The sequence below is a fragment of the Rutilus rutilus genome, assembly GCF_951802725.1.
Source record: "Rutilus rutilus genome assembly, chromosome: 10".
Taxonomy (NCBI): Eukaryota; Metazoa; Chordata; class Actinopteri; order Cypriniformes; family Leuciscidae; genus Rutilus; species Rutilus rutilus.
In genome coordinates, this window is record NC_140215.1 from 40,006,260 (window position 1) to 40,019,645 (window position 13,386).

The window sequence follows — 13,386 nt, forward strand, 5'->3', positions numbered from 1 at the left end:
CGATCTCAAAGAAGTAATTACTCCACAACCTGCGTGACATCATTACCAATGTGGTTGAACGACAAATTTGCAACAATATACAGTTTCGGGAAACAAGCGAGACTAGCTAGTTGATTTCTTCAACGGTGCATCATACTATGGTAGTTAACCCCCTGAGGTCGGCGGTATCGCCGGCGATACCAGCTCGCTTTTTTTTATCAGTGTAAAAGAAACTCATAAATACTCTGTTGACTTTGATTTTCCATAGGAGTTTCATACATCAATCGATTCTGTTAAATGTGTATTATTTTTCTGTATACTCACAATAAAAACAAAGTGTTGTGCTTTTCGCCAAATTAAGAAAAATAATCACGGAGCGAGTTCTGCCTTCTCTCTGTCCGTGTAGTCCATTCTGAAACGCGTCCGAAAATGAATCATAACTCAGCGAATACTTCTCACACAGGCACGTGATATATGTCTTTATGAAGCTTGAAATCTCTTCTTTTAAATGAAGTAATTAATAAAAAAAACAAATGTTTTCAACTCATGTAATCCGTTTGAAAGCAAGGAGAGGTACCGTTTTTTCCTTCTGCCTAATTATCTCTATAATGAACTGAGGCCGCCCCGCCCCCGGCGCTATTGACATGGTAAATAGTTTAGGTAATCTATGCTTCGCACCCGCCCCCGATCAATGCCTTGAAAACACGAAGTTTCATCAGATCAGATTCACTGATAGTTCATCGCGTTTAGAGAGGATGGCGCGTTTCTCCGGTAAAGACGGTCTTCAGATGATCCTGGACAGCGAGGAATAACTCACCTTGGCTTTTCCTCAGAGGAAGATTGTAACTCAGACGAACGGCAGCATGTTCAAGAGCGAATTGATCACGCCGAGTAAACACCGAGTTTTCACGTGAGTAAATACATGAACTCAAGTGGTCTAGTGGTAGAACATTTGCCTAGCGTGTCAGAGGTTCTGAGTTCGAATGTGCACTCATAGTTTTTTTTTTTTTTTGTCAAATCAGATTATGTTTATCAGTGGTTGTATATCAGGCAGAGACGTGTGTGTGTGTATTTTGTTTTGTAATTTCACTGGAACGAAAAGAGAGTCTCCACAACGGATTGAAGCGCGCGTCCGAGTGAAGACTGCGCGAGCCTAAAACAAACACAGTATCCGCGTCTGACTCGCGGGAATCCACGGCGCAAACCTGTGAGGGGCTGTGTTTTCTCGAGCCCCATATCAGCTCGAGAAAACACAAGTTTATTCAGATCATTACTTGTTTACACCGTCTCGCAGCGCTGTGAGGAATAATAATAATAAGGGAAAATGTCCCTCAAAAGGTAGATGTAAACAAACTATTAAAAGGTAAATATAATTTTTTTTTCTTTAAATAATTTTTATTGTGTTTTATTAGTAACAAATTTGGGGAGAGGATAAATATTCCAAAACTGAAAATACAGTATGAGAATTTACTGCACAATTACTAGACATGTTTACCTTGGATATTATACAATTTACAAGCACAATTTGTGGAAAAAAAAATGTATATAAAAAATATAAATAAAATTTATTTTTGTGTATAAATATATACACATGTATATGTGTGTGTGTGTATGCACATATATATATTTGTATAAGCAACGTATTAAACTGCAAATTAGCATTTATATTCCTTATAATAAAAATGAAAGACCTATGTTACAGACATATGAAAGACAACATTTTGTTGATTAGTTTTGGATAGATTATACATTTTTACTGTAAAATATCTGCCACCTCAAATAGGCTTTTATTTGCCAATTTTTTTGTCAAAAATAATCAAATAATCAATCAAATCCTTAACTTTGAAATATGTATGATAAAATGTATACTTTAGTTTGTACAAAGAAAGATTACACTTGAATTGTTGTTTATTTAAATATTTACAAGGTAGATGTAAACAAACTATTAAAAGGTAAATATAAGCCTTTTCTTTAAATAATTTTTATTGTGTTTTATTAGTGACAAATTTGGGGAGAGGATAAATATTCCAAAACTGAAAATACAGTATGAGAATTAACGGCACAATTACATGTTTTCCTTGGCTATTATAGGCCAAATTGCAAGCACAATATGTGGAAAAATAAAAAAGAATTGAGATGCTTCCAACTGTTGCTCTTGCATTCTTGTGGCTCAGTGACTCACCTGAATGAATGGCTCATTAAGTATGCGGTCCTCAGGTGTGAACCACTACATATGCATGATCTGTGACGCCCACTCCGCATATGGCCTTTCCAAACAGAAAGTGCTTTGCAAAATTCAAATCAATGTATTGTGTTATGTGAAGGATTAGGCAGGGTGATTTTCACATAATTTTGAAGAAAAAACACTAGGCGATGACATCCATTAGACAAAACCCATATGGAAAAGATTTGCTAAAAACACCTGTGATTCTTATATGTTCTAACAGAATATTGTAAGGGACATATATGCTGCAAAAACCACATATATGAATTACATAATATTAATGTATTTTTAATCATACTGTGTCATATATGTCATACATACAACTAAAGCCATATAGATTTTCATGATGTAAAAACATAGGAAAATAATGCTAATTTAATATGAATGTCCAGCATGGATGTGTATAAAACACAGTGCAGTTTACCAATCAGTGTAAGGCTGTACTTCACTCATGCTTGTTCTTATCTTGTCCTAAGTCGAGCCCTATGCCTGTAGTCAATCATGGTTATATACTGTATAATCAGCCTTAGATGAAACACAACATTTTACACACAAGCACTCATTTTAATTACATTATTTATTTATTAGAGTGTATTCTACAAGATACAGTTGCATATGTCACATATCACTAATTTTCATTTTAAATCCTGCATCACCAGATTTCATTTTCATTTGACAATTTCTCTAAACTTTATCACAGTACAAAATATGGTATACAACAGCTCTATTCTTAACCTACAAACATAAAACTAAATGTCAAAGTGATTCTTATGCTTATCGCTCTAAAAAATAATTAAGTGGCTTAGTAAATATCACAGTAATAATTCACTTTATTACAGTAACTTAATAAAATCTAATATTTATTTAAAATACACTGAGCTAATATATTTGTGAAATTTCCATCACAATATTTTAGAATGGCTAATTAAAATGATCGGTTTCAAGAACCACAAATATTACTTAAATAAAATCAATATAATTAATATTTAACACGCATAAGAAATTGATTAAGTTCTTAAGTTCTTAAGTTCACCCCTCCCCCGCCCTCTGACGTGACGACACTCAACGGTGAGTGAGCGCGCGCTGTTTGAACTCTCTCCAGTCTCCAGAGCAACAGTTCTCCTCTTCTCTCCTCAGCGGCGCAGAATTGGTGCATTTCCTCTGTGAAATTCAGGTGTGTGTATGTTTTATTTAATCTGTATAATCATTAATGTGCTTTAAATCATCTTATTTAGTGCGAGAGAACATACAGAGATGTTACTAACGAGTTAAACGAGTGTCGACTCGCGCCTGTCTTTTCGCGTGATTGTAAGGCCTTGCATGATAAAAACAACACACGACTATATTCCTAAAGATAATTAATATAACTAATTTGGATGATATAATGTCCTCAGAACTGTGCACTGTTTGTTTGTTGGCAGGATATGGGGTTAGTCGCGTCGCAGCATCTTTCGGCTGTGAGTGACGCAGGACGGCGGTGTAAAGTTAGAGCTTCCCCCGCAGAGGCGAGTCCATCTCCGGCATGGGAACCAGCGCTGATCCGGTGGATATTGGTTAACAGACCGGTTGATTACACTTGAATTACTTGAATGTTTAGGCCTAAATGTTTAATTTTTACTTAGAAAATGTTTCTTACTTGAGTTTAAATGTAGGCAATATTGTATACGTGTTAAAAGTAGTACAAAATTATGCTGTATTGCTGTAGGCTACTCATCGACAATAAAGGCCAATGTCATGTAGTTATACCGGTGGTTGTATGGAATATTTTTACAATTTTTTTTTTTTTACAAATGTATTTATTTGTTAATGTAGGCTACCAAATGCAGTTACTCAGATCTATTTAATTTGTTTAACTTACATTTACTCAGTAAATACAGTGTATGTAATTGATTTCACTGCTTAAAAATCTAATCAATATTCTAAGTAGGGCTGCACAATTAATCGAATTTCTAATCGCGATTACGATTACGGATGCCACGATTACGTAATCGTTCAAAGCCGCGATTACAAAAAAAAAAAAAAATATCCACTCTGCGTGCGCGTGTTTAGAGCATGTTATGTTATGAGAGGCGAATCACAACTACTTCTATTCAGAAAACCCAGCACAATAGGAACTACCAGGCAGTGACGTATGTGTACGCTGAAATAAAAAGTATTTCACCTCAGAAAAACGGACGTTCCTGTCCTGTCAGCCGGTACTCATAGCGCACACTCTTCAATTACACGCGCAAATGCGGAGGCGCGCGCCGTGTATCGCTTCACTGTATATAAAGTGCAAAGGAAACTACGAGCATGCAACGTTGTTACGTTGTAAATTAGTAAGTCATGAAATAAAAGTAAAATACCAATAAATCACGTTACTGGTACGTCGTGTGTTAGCTGAGAAGGATTTGCATGCAGGGATGATTTTCATTCTATTCACCAGTCCAGGAGCAGTTTCCATGTTTCATTAACAGTTCTTGTTAGTATTGTGTATTCACCATGGTAACTGTCGTTTCAATATTAACCCCAAAATGCCACTTTATTTTCACTTTGTGTTATTTTTTATATTTGTAAAAGACTGTGGTGGCTCATACCAACATTGTATTAACAAAAGCTAGTTTGGGACTGCTATTTAATAACTTTAGCTTAGGCCTAATGTTTATTTATTAGTAGTCTTTACTATTAGTCATATTCTAACAATTTATGTCTATGTTAAGTAAAGGGGGACAGTACTTGTGTGTGTGTTCACAATTTTTAAGTAAACATGTATAATAATATGCCTATATATATATATATATATACATATATATATATTCAATGTAAATTGTGATAATCGTAATTAATAATCGCAATTACAATTTCAAGGGAATAATCGGCAATTATGATTTTTGTCATAATCGTGCAGCCCTAGTGTAGGGGACACTGCTTGTCTAGGTCGATCGGTGCTTTTTCTCCTGAGTTGTCTTGATGGTTGTCAGTGTCTACTGAGACGTCCGTCCTCCTGACAGAAACAGGTGTTTTTAAGTTTTGTTTAAAGGGTCTTTCAATTTTGTTCATGCTTGGACCAGTAAGTAATGCGAAACTCGGGTCGTTCAGAATCTTGGCTTGGTCACAGACAAACTTTGCAAATATAGAGAATGGTGGGTATGGAGCTCTGTAGGCTTCTTTGTAACGAGATGCTAGAGAGACCCACTTGTCATTCAGGGAGTATGGCAGTTTCTGAACAATTGGAGTGATGCCACGCGATGTATCCAAGTAACTGAGCCCAGTTGAGAAGCCATCTGCTCTGGCAGCCTCTAGCTCCAAAAAATGTCTCCAAATTCTCTCAGCTTTTGATTGTCTCTGTTGGTGATTTTTGGAAAATCCTCTATTTTCCTGAAGAGAGCATTTTCTATGGCTTCTGGCGATCCAAAGCAGTCCTCCAGCCTTTGCCACACCATATTCACACCCGCTGCTGCATCATGGATATGAACCGCTCTTATCCTCCTTGCCTGGTCGGAAGATTTTGGTCCCAGCCATTTGCAAAGGAGATCTAACTCCTCTCTTGGTGCTAGATGTAGGCTCTCAATAGAGCTGTAGAAGGATGCCTTCCAGGCCCTATAGTTCTCTGGTTGGTCATCGTACTTTAGTAGCCCTGAGCTCACCATTTCGTGGCGTACCAAATACTTGGCTAAGCTGCTGAACCAGACTCGGGCTCTCTGGAAGCAAATGTTGAATAAGGCTGAGAAGGTTGGTCATGGTTGCCTGATAGTGTAGCCATGTGTGAGTGATCTCTGTGGCTAGAACTTCCTCGTAGTGGAGATGAATGATATGGACACTCAAAGTCGTACAGAACGGACTTATATGGACTTTGATGGTGGCAACTCGAAGGAGCTTGTTCTTGAATGAATGTGTATTGAGCGGGTAATTCCTGAAACTCGTGGATGCTGATTTCATTTGACTGCGTGGTACCCTTCTCCATGCATCTTTTAACTGGCTTACCAACTTCCATTGCTAGCTGGCGTGTTGGTACCGGTTCTTGGGGTTGCGAGTCATGGTGAGAGTGGTCAGATTTTGGATTCGTTGCAAAACCCTGCTCAACGCATTCACTCTTTAACCCTCTGGGGACCAAAAACGCGCCCGCGCGTTTTGCTCGTTTTTTTTTTTTAGCAATGAAAAATAAACACAAAATGCTCTGTTAATTTTGATCTTTCATTTTCGTGTAATACATCAATCGATCCTGTTCAGTTTCTATTTTTTTTCTGTATACTCACAATAAAAATAAAGTGTTTTGCTTTTTGACAAATAAAGAAAAACTAACATGATGCTATTTCTGCCTTCTCTCTGTCAGTAAACTCCCATTTGAAACGCGTTCGAAAATGATCTATAACTCCGCGAAAATTCAGTCAAACAGGGAAACAGACCCACGGGCATAAAGCTTGAGATCGCAGCTTTTAAATGAAGTAATTTATATAAAAAACAAATATTATCAGCTTCTGTAATCTGTATAAAAAGAGAGCGACTCCAGTCGAGCTCATTACGAGATGATTCACAGTAATTTGACCACGCCCCGGAGAGCGCGTGCTATTCAAACGCAAATTCTGAGAACCATTTCAGTCTGTGAAACGCCCACATCAGCTGTAAACAAAGAGGCACAATATAGCCTACCTTTATGGAGAAAAGTTTCCGTGCTGATATGAGGAGCAGATCCCGCTGAGGAGTGAGGTAGGCTAAGTTATCCTTTCTCAAGTGTTAATGTGGAATAACGTTATGGAATAACGTTAGTGTAGGCCTATGTAAACAAAAAGATGAATCGCGTTTCTATAATATGAATAGCGTTTCTGTGAGATGAATGAAGGGTACATATTTGTAAAGACTGTTTAGCCTAAATATGAATCGCGTTTCTGTGAGATGAATGAAGGGTAGGCCTACATATTTGTAAAGACTGTTTAGCCTAAATATGAATCGCGTTTCTGTGAGATGAATGAAGGGTACATATTTGTAAAGACTGTTTAGCCTAAATATGAATCGCGTTTCTGTGAGATGAATGAAGGGTACATATTTGTAAAGACTGTTTAGCCTAAATATGAATCGCGTTTCTGTGAGATGAATGAAGGGTACATATTTGTAAAGACTGTTTAGCCTAAATATGAATCGCGCGTCTGTGTGTGAATAAACTGCTTTGCTAGAGCCTACTGAGATGAGTAAAAATCGACTGAAATATGTTGAAATAAAATGTATTTGTATAAGCAACGTATTAAACTGCAAATTAACATTTATAGGCTATGCCCTAATATTTCATAAAAACAACGTTACAGTCAGGCGAAGTATGAAAGACAATATTTTGTTGACTAGATTTGGGTACAGTTTTTACTGTAGAATATACTGTCACATCAAATAAGCTTTTCTGCTCATATATATAAAATACAATTTTGTCAAAAATAAAGTCATAGACTAAGATGTTCCAATGTTGGCTATATTCAAACTAATGAATACATATGATAAAATGTAGGCCTATAATCTTTTTTTTTTTTTTTACAAAGAAAGAGTACTTTTTTTGCAGAAATATTGCTGAAATTGTAATTATTGTTGTAATTGTAACCTTTTTAATAAAATAGCAAAACATATTTACAAGATAGATGTAAGCAAAATCTTAAATGGTCAATATAAGTCTTCTTCTAAATATATAGGCTATTTTGTCCTTGCATTGTGGCTCAGTCAGTGTCACACCTGAATGAATGGCTAATTATGCAGAGTCATTATGCAGAGTGGGTGGGACTGGGTAATCTAAGGTGTAAACTACTCCTCCCCCTCGCATATTGGCTTTCCAAGCAAAACCTGTTTTACACCATTTAAATCAATGTATTTTTTTTTGTGAACGATAAAGCAAGACTATTTTCACATAATTTTGAAGCTAGAACTCGAAGAGAAAACATCCATTAGTCAAAAGTCTTGTGGGCACATATTTTGTATGAGTTTTGTGGTCTTAATTCAGCAACTTTCATTTTTATTTTTTTAAATAACCACGCATAAACATTATTCTCTTAAAAATACAAACATCTACATACATGTTGCTCGCATATTATGGTAGGCCTGTTTGTGCTATATAGAGTGAATTTACACCTTTGCCATTAACATGTTTATAAATAACTGAAAAAAGCACAAATGTCAGAGCATGTCAGAACATCTCAAGGGCCCCAAAAACAGCTTGGTCCCCAGAGGGTTAAGCTTATGCGATCAGGATCCCCTACTTCGTTCTCAGCAGCTGCCTCTAAAACTTCAGCTTCAGCATTGGCAGCTGCAGCAGCAGCAGCACTCTCTAGTCGCAGAGTGTGGAGGTTTGCTTCAAGCTCTGCTTTCTTCCTAGCAGCCACAGCTGCTTCTTTTTGAGCAAATGATGCTTGAGTGCGAGCAGCCTCTGCCTTCGCACGTGCTCTGGCTGCTATAACATTTGCTGAAGAAGACCAGCTGCTACGTGAAGTGTTAGAGCATTTGGATCGTATCTCGAGATCTTCCATAGTGAAGGCAGCTTTATTGAAGATTGCTGTGCGTTTCCACGTGGCGACACGTTCCAGATGTAACCCGTCGAATTAGTGTCTTTTCACTGTTCTGCCCTTACTAAAATTTGGGTAGGACTTCTAGCTTGGCAGACAGCTAACAGGTTCTTCAATAAACACCCAGGAAGCAGTAGGATGTTTAGGATGTTTTATCAGAAGCACTGTGAAACTGCAATACAGAAATACAAATGTACATATTAATAAACTTGAATAGGTTAAATTCTTATTAACACAGGATTAAATACTACTTTGAAAAGCACAAAATACAGTAACACACTAAATTTACCCATTAACCACACACGGTTATATAGTGATTAGCATGAATGCTAACTTAACATGGAAAACGCCATAGACAGGCTGACGCGATTAACATCTTTACCGTTTTTAACACGTTTCACACAAATACAGGGTTCTCAAGTTTTATCAAAAGCTTGGAGTGAGATCACATGCGGTTAGGGGAGGAGCCCTAATGGAGCCCCGCCCCCCAATTTTACCCATTGTTCATAATTAACCAGCACTGGATTGAAATTATAACAATTGGTAAATCTGATAAATGACAGAGCAATTCATCACATCAAATATATTCTTTAATGTTATATTTCAAAATTACAAATATACAAACATTACAAAAATATAACAAATTGCTCCAAACAGTTTGGAAAAACAAATCTTTTTGCATTTTGAATGTGTCTAGTCGAAATGGTATAATAATTTATAATAAATTAAATTTAAAATAAAATGAAGAAATTACATCTTCATTCCTTCCCATACCCACTAACATTTACCTTAGTTTCAGATAACATAAGCTAGTCAAACTGAGCCAAAGCTTCTGGCCTGGTTGCAAAGTAGTTGTAGAGTTTTTGACTGCATCAATAATAATGTATATGATGGGCTATATATTAAATGTTCTAGCCTAAAAATGTTAGACGAGCTTTCTTCCAACTTACCTTCTCCATCATGACGTGTGTTCGCGCGATGTTGTTTGTTACCTAGTAACGAACGTATGGTGGCCGAGAATGTTCCGTCAACTTCCATGTGTTCGCGCATCTATGTTGCCTAGTAACAAACGCAATCTGACGAGATACGTGCTGGCGGCAGGAAACTTCACTTTGTGTGCCTGCGCCTCGTATACAACGTTATATAAAGCTTGCAGGACAACTTGGTTGGCATTGCCTTTTCAGCGTGAGAAATACACGGTGTGGCGTGTGAGCGTGTGAACTGGTTGAATTGCGTGTGTCTCACGGCCAATGCGTGAGACTTGAGAACCCTGCAAATATGTAATTCAAATGGTCTTTACTTAAGGTTGTCATGAAAATGCAACTTTAACCATCACTTACAGACATAAGTTCTTCAGAGTTATGAAGACAAAACGTGTAAAAGATGATGAAAAGTGCTCAGCTGTGCTTCAGGGTTGTTGCATGCATTGAGAACTACAGCAAGTCTGAAGAGACAAACAGCACGGTGTAGTAATTCTTCTACCTGCTTTCTTAAAGGAGCAGCACAATGATCTTTGGGATCTCATGTATGCATGTATTATTGCACAGTACGTTAACAACGTTGTCAGTCTGATGATAAAGACGAAAGGCAGAAAAGATCAAATACGAGTCCTTTTATTTAAATTCAAAGTACACTCAGATTATCCAAAGTGTAGAAACAGCAACAAGACAGCATGTAGCACACAATACACTAACAATACCGGACAACTGAAGTGAGCACACAGAGGAACTTAAATACACAGTGATAATGAGACAATGACAAACAGCTGTGATAATTAATGAGTGTCCATGGAAACTGAACAAAGGAAACAGGCAACAGATGAATACAAACTAAAAGTCCATGAAAACAAAACTGGGAGCATGCCTATGTTCCCACAGCCCTATGTTCCCACAAATGGCCTACCCCTGATCCCACCCCTAAACCTACCCGTAACTGGGGTTTAGACTAATCGTAAAAAAAAAAAAAAATCGTAGAAATGTGGGAACATAGGGCCGTGGGAACATAGGGCTGACCCCACGAAACTACCTAAACATAATTGTGACAATGAGCAGAAATTTGCAAACAAAAGCTTCATTGACGCAGCAGTAGTCTAAACTTTATAATCTATCCAAAACAGGCCAATGGAATCTTGTCTAAACATTCATATTACATCTGTAACATATACATTTTATGTTATATTAATATAGGGCATATAAATGTTAATTTGCAGTTTAATACGTTGCTTATACAAAGAATTTTTTATTTCAACATATTCAGTTGATTTCACTCATCTCAGTATAGCAATATAGTTTGGGAAAATCCAAACTAGTCCATGTGTACATGTTAATGTAAAAATAGCATGTTTACTGTGTAAGCTCGCGCTAAATCGGCCAAAAGTCCAGCATCCGACCAGCGCGGAAGGTCTTAAAGTGTTACTGTCCTTTTCTCAAGGCAAAGTATTTTTTGATTAAATGCAATACATTTGAATATGTCTTCTCTCGTTATTTCATCTGACTCCATGAATGAAAAGGTTTTAATGATATCTGTGGATCATTAATTATGAGCGAATGTTTGACTATTCCGTTTAACTCTTCAATGAAAATAATGTCAAAGTCAGTTAGAATAATCAAATGTAACAATTTATTATGTCAGGTAAATGTATCATGCCAATTTCATAATCAATTCAAAGATAATCGATACAAAACATCAAATTCTCTGGAATAAAGAAAAGAGATGCATACCCAACATTAAGAAATACGTGAGGCTAAGAGATCTCTCTCTCAGCCTCACAGACCAATCTGAAGTACAGAAAAGGCCCCGAATTCCCTGCTGCATTTCATTAAATAGCCAGGACTTCTTTCACTTGGAAATATCTTTTTACAATGTAAATTTGCATTCAGAGGTTACACCTTTGGGTGTAAGGAGACCATTTGTCTAGAGGCCAACCCCTCCTTGTGTGCTAGTTATCCATAAACTCTCAAAAACCTTATTACCTTTTGTTTTACTTATTTGGGAACGAGACATTTGTACCAGTCGCACTGTGACATTTTAAATGATACCAAACATGAAAAATACTCTGTGATAATCATTCACATTAAACTATACATTTTCTTGGGTGATTTATATGTGGTCTCAGCATGTGAGAGGGGGAGTGAGGAAGAGGGGGAGAGATGTGTTCTGAGGTGTGACTTTGCCTCACAAATGGTGAGTTCAAGAGGGGGAGAGATATTCATTGTTTTAGGTGATTTTAATATTAACTGGGCGGAAAAAGCTAAGAGATATCAACTTAAAAGTATATCAGATCAGTTGAATCTTACACAAATGATCCTTGGCCCAACTAGGATTACTCAATCAACACAAACTCAGATAGATTTAATTTGTACTAATAAACCTGAAAGAATTACAAAATCATTTAATTTGGTAACAGGTATGTCAGACCACAACCTGACCTTAATTGTAAGAAAGTTGACAAAAAAAAGGTTTTTATACAGACAAGAAGGCAAAAGCTTTTTTAATATTATACCAAAATCCCTAATTGGCCAATTCGAGGAGAAATTAAAGTGTAAGTTGCAGGTTAACCACCACAGCCAATTAATGTGTAAATTAAAGTGCTCTATATGTATATATTTAATTATTTCTGTCTGTCTTAAAATGCGTATGCGGATAATATAACGGAACAAGCAAGTCTTTTCAAAATCTTGCCGTCATGTAGAATAGCAAGGAGGGACAACGACTGAAGACATTATATACTTACAGTAAGTCAGTCCAAATCAGAGCTGTAGAGATGCACACACTGCACAGGCACCAATCGCTAGTCTCATCGACGCCTCAAACGTCATGTAATACACTTCCTCAATCCACGCGTTATCAATTTCTCACGATTTAATTAGCGATGTTTATTGTCAGAAAAGAAAAAGAGAGATCGATGTCCCCATCACTGTGTTTGTGTGGGCTATGCCACCCAGTTGAATCAGCAGTGGAGAGTGTGTGCTGCCGTGAGGTGAACGCGTTTTGGAGTTTAGTGGAACAGCTCGACCTGCGACCGGCTGATCTGACGCGCCTGAACCCGTTTGTTTTGCGAATAGCGTATTCTCATTTCAGGCAGGATCACGGTCCCCTTGAAGTCAGCACACACGAGTATGTTTACAATTGAGTTATTTTATCCATAATTTTTTTTATCAAATAAAACATACAACCAACTTTTCTGAAGTTATGTAAGGCATCTATAGCTGCTAGCGTACGGTAACTCTACTAGTGAGTTCCTCTTATGACGTCACGCCCCATCTAGTGGAAGGGAGCGGGAGCGGTTAAAACCACTGTTAAAAGTGCCAACTTTTCATATTATATCAGCATTCTTTATGTTTAATAAACACATTGCATTACTTCGTGAAAAATTTAACCTGCAACTTACACTTTAAAGCACCTGGACTGGAATGATGTTTTGCAGTCTGGTGATATAGAACAAGCATTCATCTATATGATGGATAGAGTTGATACGACTAAAAATGAATTTAGTAAAAATATATCTTACTCGAGTAAAGTACATCTGCCATGGTTAAATGAACAGCTCTGGAAGCTAATGAAGCAGAGAGACTTGGCATTAAAGGCTGCTCTTAAATCTAAATTACCACATGATAAGAGAAAATTCCAGAATTTGCGAAATAAAGTAGTAAAAGAATTAAGACAGGC

At 37.0% G+C, this 13,386-nt stretch overlaps 1 protein-coding gene across 1 annotated transcript in view; it reads right to left on the bottom strand.

Annotated features, from left to right (window-relative positions):
- stac3 (SH3 and cysteine rich domain 3) overlaps window positions 1-13,386 on the bottom strand; it is a 72,233-nt gene that overhangs the window by 2,545 nt on the left and 56,302 nt on the right. The window lies entirely within an intron of this gene.